Genomic DNA, 7,910 nt, shown 5'->3' on the forward strand with positions numbered 1-7,910 from the left:
GGGGGGGGGGGGGCAGGGTTGTTGCAGACAGAGAGAGGGAGAGAGAGAATCCTAAGCAAGCTCGTACCCAGTGCAGAGACTGACTTGGGGCTCGAACTCATGACCCCGAGATCATGACCTGAGCAAAAATCAAGACTCTGACACTTAAATGACTGAACCGCTCAGGCGCCCCACAGTTTTTATACTCTGTGTTTGATGAAGGGCTTTCAAAGATTTTACGTGGTCCTTATAATAACTCTTATAATTAGCATGTTAGGATTCTTTAAGGCTATAAATGAAAGAAACATATCTTAAACGTGCATAAGCTTAAAAGAGAATGTATTGGCTTATATAAAATGTGCCACATTCAGGCCTGGCTAGATCCAGAGGCCAAACTACCTCTCTCCACCCCTCTCATTATTCTCTCTCATTCTCTCTTACTCCTTCCCTCTCTGTATCTTAGCTTCATTTTTCCCAACATGTGAACACCATTGTAGATGACTTCCTACAAGCAGCTAGAGCTTACATCATCCTCGTAGACTGCACTTCTAGATGAAGCAGAAATCAGACCACGTGTAGAGGCTTTACGTGGCTCTGCTTTGGCCACGTACCCATCCCTTGACGATCTCTCTGAACGGTGGAGCTATGGCTACTCCAGTGCCCAGGCAGTGCATTTGACTGGCAGTCCAACCACAGCCACATGGAATCATGGTTGGTTTTCCATCACAGCACCGGAATGAGGAGTACTAAGCTGGCAAAAGCTACAGATAGGCAGCGTTGGGGCACCTGGGTGGCTCAGTCGGTTAAGCATCAGACTCTTGATTTCCGCTCAGGTTGTGATCTCGGGGTCATGAGATTGAGCCCCGCATTGTGTGCCATGCTGGGCATGGAGTCTGCTTAAGATTCATTCTCTCCCTCTCCCTCTGCCCCTCCCACCCCACTTGTATGCATGCTCTCTCTCTCTCTCTAAAAAAACAAAACGAAACAAAAACAAATAGGCAGTGTCAATACTGTTAGCCCCATGTTGCAGATGAAGACATTTTAACAGTGGACTTGACCAAATTAAAGAAGGTCTGGTAATGATGGCCTCAAATTTCTTTAACAGACAAACTAAATCTTCCACCCCATAAGATAGATGAGGTTTAAAGCACACAGTAACACAGTGAGTTAAACCCACATCGAAGTAAAAATGTCTGTTGTAAGATTGTTCTCTGAGAGTCAGTCTTATTTAAGGAGATGAGTACAGTGTATATATAAGGGAGGAAGGAGAAATGCAGAAAGAAGAGTTATTTGAGTCCTTGTCATTTCCCCTCTAGACTGCAGACTTTTTGAAGAAAGAATCTGTGACTTCCCTCCTTTATCCCCTGCAGGGCTTGGCAAATGATAGCAAACAGCAGTAAATGTGAGCTGAATAAAGAGAAATAAATTAGCACCCTTTGCTTGTCCTCATTTCCTCGGTAAATTGATGTGAGTTCAATATATCACCTTTAATGCTATGTCCATCTGAGAGACAAGGCTGCCCTTCCGCATTGGCAGAAACTGAACAGGGGATTTGACAGGGATTTGAGAGCAGTGCACATAACCTGGAATCATGAATTTACAGATCAGAGCTGAGTTTTAAATAGCGTATGATTCAACTCTTCTAATTTTATGTATCAAAGAATGGATGCCATAAAATGCATATCAAGCCCCAAGTGTTCTGTGGGGGGAAATGGTAGAGGTATTAGGCTACTGTCCTTGGTTCTGAACCACTACTCCCCGCATGGGCTCTTTTCCTGATGTAGGACCCTTGTAATCCTGCCTACCCTCTCCTGCTGCCATAGGTTTTTCTGAAATTTTTTTTCGAGATGGATGGGGAAGAAAGATACATTATTTACTACTTCAGAGAAAATAGAACTGAACCTTGCATCACAATATATAGGTTATTTCACAAACTTTTGATAGTTCTCACATTTTTCTGATATTCACCCTCTCCTCCCCAGGATTTGCTTATGCTGTTCAAAGAAGTGAGTCAATGTGCCCCAAGTTCACAAATGATCTGGAGGTCCCAGGTTTCCCAAGTTCTAGTCTATTGCACCCCCCCACCCCGGCACCATACTGTCTCACTGATATTTGAAAATTCCATGCTAAGAGTCTTAAGGCCAAGGCATTGCCACCCCTCCCAGATCCCTCTGTATTTGCTGTCTGTGGCTACAGAATAAATCTACCCAAAACTAAGGGACCTAAAACAAATGGGTATTATTTGGCAGTTCCTGTGGGTCAGGAATTCAGAAGCAGCTGAACTGAGAAGTTCTGGCTCAGCCTCTCTCATGAGGTTGCAGTCAAGGTATCAGTTCGAGCTTCAGTCAGATGAAGGCTTGTCTGGGGCCGGAGAGCTGCTTACAAGGCAGCTCATTCACATGGCAGGCAAGCTGGAGCCGGTGGTGGGTGGAAAGCCTCGGCGCCTCCTTATGTGGGCCTCTCAGCCTCTCAGCAGTTGAGTTATCTTAAAATACAGCAGCTGGCTTTCCCCAGCATGGGCACTCCAAGAGCGTGAGGTAGAAGTGACAATGTCTTTTCTGACCTGGCCTCTAAAGTCATGTGCTGTCCCTTCCATGAGCCCAGCAAACTCACCTGACACAAGAGTATGAATGCTAGGATGCATGGACCATTGAGGGTCATCTTTGAGGCTGGCTACTACAGCCTCTTGTATGCTTTCTTAAAGCACTTGTACCCCTGCATTATAATTACATTGTACTTGCCCCTTACTGTGGCAGAGGCAGTTCTCTGCCCACCAACAGCCATTATCCCCATTCTCCTTGTTAGTAGAATCCTGATTTTGTACAGGTATTGCAGGGATCAGCAAACTGTGGTCCATGGCCTGTTTTTCTACAACCCATGAGCTAAGAATAGTGTTAACATTTTTAAAGGTTATAAAAATTAAAAGAAGAAGAATGTGCAACACAGATCATATATTATACACAAAGCCTAAAATATGTGCTACATGGCACTTTACCAAAAAAAGTGTGCTGAGTCCTGGTCTCAGTCACCCATACTAATCCCATTCCCAACTTTCCCTGCAGGGTTTAAAGACAGGCAGGTGTCCCAGTTTGGGCATGAAGGATATAAGAAAAAAGCTACTGGGCATTGGGGAGCTTCTGGAAAGAATTTTTCTCCCTGTAAGAACGGATACATGAGAGGAGATCCCTTATGCCTCTCACTCATTCTGCCTCGAGGCTTGTCTGGTGAGAATGGCAGGATGACAGCCATTTTGCAACGGTGAGGGGAAAGCCAAAAATATTCTGGAGAGGCTGACCCAGACACCTGATGTTGTTGAACTGCTCCCTTAACCAATTCCCAAACAATCTACTTCCAGATTTTTGTTACATGAGAAAATTGCAACTATCCTTATGCTCTCCTTTGGGCATTTTGTTACTTGTAACTGAAAACGTTCTAAATTATATATATTGCCCTCTAGACTGAGTTTTTAGGGGGCAAAACTACATGTTTCTGAAAGAATCCCTTATTTCTACTCAAACGTCTGGCATAGAATAGTCTTAAGTATTAGTGGTTGTCAAGATAACAGTTTGTCAACTGCAGCACCATTGACATTTGGGGTCAGAGAGCTTCTCGTTGGGGGTGGGGGGCCTGTCCTGCTCATTGCAGGGTGTTTAGCTGTATGCATGGCCTCCATCCACTAGACGTTACTGACACCTTTCCCCAGCTGTGAGAAACAAAAATGCTCCCAAATATTTTCAAGTGTTCCCTGGGGGACAAAAACCACTGCTGGGTTGAGACCCACTAGTCTAAATGAATGATTCTTAGGATATTAATTTCTAGTGTAGATTACTTATTAGACAAGACTTCAGGTTAAACATAGTGTTCAGTCAGACTTCAGTCAAGGCCGACGGGCCTTGGAGATAGTGAGGCCCTGAGGAGGCTAGATGGGACCCAAAAGACAAAGTTAGGGGAGGGAGGTGGGCACCATAGAAATCTGAACTGTGTCTCAAGCTGACAGGACTCAGAGATCACCACCACCAGCCTTCTCTTCTGGTCCTTTTTGGCACGGAGACGTTAGTGGAACATAATGAGAAAAGTTTCTTAGTCTGAGTCTTAGACAAAATAGTCCTGGGGACCACAGAGGGCCAGATGACAAAGATGAAAAGAAATGTGATCTTGCTAATGGAACCCAGAAAGCTCAGGGAGGCTTTGGGGCAAAGATTTTGATAAAGGACAGGGTGGGGGCAAGGGGAGATGAGAAGATAGCACATAAAAGTGGTTGAAAAAAACACAAGCCAATAATGAGCAAACTCTATCACTGCATCAGTGTGGTTCCCTGTAACGTGCCTGTCTTTTTTGAAAATACAACAGAAAACTTTCCATCAAACTGTTTTCTGTCAAATGCTGGCCCCTGACAGATTGTGGCATATGGTGGTTTGTCTTTTAAGTCACTGGGGTTTTCTCACTCAACTTCGCCAAATGGTGGCTGTAATTATGGCAGTAAATGCCTCTCAAATGACAGCTTTTTTTTCCTCCTTAAAAGAGTGAACATTTTAACAAGGATGCCGAGTAGACCACAAGAACTATGTGTTGCAGGACTTCTTGGAAGAGAGGCTGGAGAATGCTGATCGTCACTCAGAAAGGAGGCTGATTTCCTCAAAAGGGCTGGAGCCGAGAGGGGACGAGTCTCGAGCTCCAATCCGTGCTCGCCATGTGCTGGCTCTGGGACCTTCCTCAGGCAGCACCCTTGACCTCTCTGAGCCCTGGTTTCCCCAGCACTGAGGTGGCAGGTTCAAAAAAGATCACTTCCAGGAAAGAGCTTCCTTAACCGCCCCTGGGTGTGCAAGGCGAATCGTCATCCTCGGCACCTCCTCAGCTTACGTCTCTCTGGGACAGGTGAACATCCTACTGCCAGCTTGTGGAGGCCTCGTGCTCCGTGTTCAGGTGCCCATCAGCGGCCTTGAGGGATTAGATGACGGCAAATCCGATCCTCAGTCTCTTGCTTAAAATTCCTCCACGTGCTCCCTTGTCCCAACCATAACTTGATGGCAAGGACCACCACAGCCAACCCCTTCTCGTGCTCAGCCTCGGATCTTGTGGCTTTGCATGTCCCATCTAGGCTCTAGCCATCCCAGAGTGCTTGCCCTGTGCTGAATACACCACTTTCTCTCACCTCCAGACCTTGATGTGGGGGTTACCTTTGACACAGAATGCTCTCCCTCTTCCCCAGCTCCTGACTTGAGTCGATTCTGCTTTTGCTTCAAGTCCCAGTTTGAAAGTCACTTACTCTGTGTTATGAGCTAACTTGTGTCCCCTTTCATATCCATATGTTGAAGCCCTGACCCCTAGTACCTCGCAATGTATTTGGAGATAAGGTCTTTAAAGTGGTAATTCGGGTGACTTGAGGTCATAATCCAATTTGACTGGTGTCCTTATAAGAAGAGATTAGGACATAGTACACAGAGGGAAGACCGTGTGAAGACAGCTGTCTGCAAGCCAAAAAGAGAGGCCTTAGGGGAAATCAACTTGCAGGCACCTTGATCTTAGACTTCTAGCCTCTGGAACTGTGAGAAAGTAAATTTCTGTTGTTCAAGCCCCCAGTCTGCAATACTTTGTTATGGTGTTACGGCAGCCTGAGCAAGGGCTAGGGAGTCTGCCTTGAACTCCTGGATACCAGCTGTGACCTTCCTACACTATCTTTCATTTTTCTTTTTGAAATACTTATTCTATGGTTTTGTCTCCTTTTTACATTCTGTCTTTTTTTTTTTTTTTGGTGAGGGGAGAGAAACAAGGCATCACTTTAATATCAACAATGATGCTGGGTAACAACACAAGAAGAGGTAGTGAAGAGAAGACACTCACGCTTCCTGTTCCCTAACCAGCCTTGACTGTAATGGCAGAGCCCCAGCAACCCTGGAGCACCTCACCTAGCCTCTCAATGGAGTGGGAAGGGGCAGGGAATTGGAAATCCGAGACTCACAACATAGAGAAGGACTGATGGCAAGCCTGGGGAGAGGCTGAATGGCTGTGGGGAGGGCCCTGGGGCAGGTCCTGGGCCATGAACATTCCCTCGTCTTGCACAGGATGGAGTCCTTGCGGCATCACAGGGACGCTCCTGGGACAGAATCTCCAGAACAGCATGAATGGAGCGCTGGTGGGTGTCGGGCATGTGCCACACCATCTCTGCAATGTACTGGTTGATGGACACGATGCCACCGTCATCCTGGTTTAGAAACTGCTGGAAAGTGTCTTCGATCTCATTGATGGTTGTATTCTTCTCCACCACCAAGAAATGAGAGGGTGGTGTTTCTTGTTAAGCTCCCCTATGCCACCCAGCAGGACCCACTCACCATGTCCTTGTATCCAACCACCACAATGAGCTTCCCCCTATTGGCCATTCTTGCCGGCAGGCAGAGCTCAGCCGCTATGGACTCTACACTCTGCCTCCTTTTCAGTGTGGGGGTTTGTGTTGGTTGATGGAAATGTCTTGAGGAGTAGGTGACTGAAGGGCTCGAGGTCAGAGGTTGTGTGTCTTTGCATCATCAAGACCGACATGATTGCCTAGAGGCATATAGACGACATGGAGTAGGTTTTTCATAGGTGGATGGATGTGAATGAAAAATATCATGTCAGTTATCCAGATAATTTAGGCAAATGAAAATTCTCATTGAAGAACAGGCATGGATTTGGAGCTGCATTGTCCTAGGTAGTTTACCTAAATCTCCTAACTTCCAATAAAAGCGTCTACACCTCACTAGACCTATGAAGTCACAAATTTCAGATGTCCCCCAAATTTGGTCCTGGAATCATTAGTAATGAAAGAAAAAGTTCTGATGGGTTTTCCATTATATAGCTTGATTCTGTGCCTTGCCATTTCTACATCACATTCCCCACAAGAGTCAGGAAGGGGACGATAGAAGAGAAAAGAAAGATTCTTTGAGTAATTAGGAATCCACCATCAGGAAGTTGTCACACATCTAAACTTGGTACATCCTGCTGCAGCTCAAATCTGATTATAATGATTCCACGGGAAAGCAACTGGTCACCCTTTTCCATGCAACCGTCGATCATAGTGCACGCTGACAGGGTTTAAAGGAGTAAGTCCAAGCTTAGAGAAGCTCTTTTAAAAAGTGGAATACCAGGGCGCCTGGGTGGCATAGCGGTTAAGCGTCTGCCTTCGGCTCAGGGCGTGATCCCGGAGTTATGGGATCGAGCCCCACATCAGGCTCCTCCGCTATGAGCCTGCTTCTTCCTCTCCCACTCCCCCTGCTTGTGTTCCCTCTCTCGCTGGCTGTCTCTATCTCTGTCAAATAAATAAATAAATAAATAAATAAATCTTTAAAAAAAAAAAGTGGAATACCAATTCATGCGTTTGGTAATTGAAATTCCCCAGTAATACCCAGACTAGCTCAGCTTTTTTGATATTTGGATAGCAAACAATTGAAAGCCGTGACAGCCAGAGGGAACAATTAAGGGGGAAAAGAAAATTAAGAGCTCACAAATACATTCAGTTTTATCAACTTTATCAGCTAAGTGTTCTCTTTAATTACTATTGATTTTCATAATAGTTTATTAACCCAATATGCCAATTCGAGTTTGTGGCTGATTATTGTGCACGTCGGAGAATTCATTTTACGGTAGGGGGAGGAGAGGCCAAGTCTTTGGAGAATAAATGCATCCCCTTCCACATTTGTATCTGATTTTTAAAATTGTTTTGCTTGGGCAGAACTTTATTTTATTTTAACTGAATAGATCAGTCATCTTGACAACATTTTAGCTCCAAGCACGAGCTTCTGAAGTACTGTATTTACCCACTGGCTTTGGGGATGGTGGAGAAATGGAAGACAGAAGTAATTTGATAAATCAAGTCAATAAAATCACCTTATAAATTTCATTATGAATATTTTATAAATCCAGCACAGGACTTGTGTCGAGTTGAGAGAATCAGGACG

General features: G+C 45.2%; 1 pseudogene; it reads right to left on the reverse strand.

Moving 5' to 3' along the window:
• Positions 1 to 5,382: 5,382 nt before the first annotated feature.
• LOC103674231 lies at positions 5,383 to 6,731 on the reverse strand (annotated as a pseudogene).
• Between the last annotated feature and the right edge of the window lie 1,179 nt (positions 6,732 to 7,910).

This window comes from Ursus maritimus, unplaced genomic scaffold (genome assembly GCF_017311325.1).
Source record: "Ursus maritimus isolate PB19 unplaced genomic scaffold, ASM1731132v1 scaffold_14, whole genome shotgun sequence".
Lineage (NCBI taxonomy): Eukaryota > Metazoa > Chordata > Mammalia > Carnivora > Ursidae > Ursus > Ursus maritimus.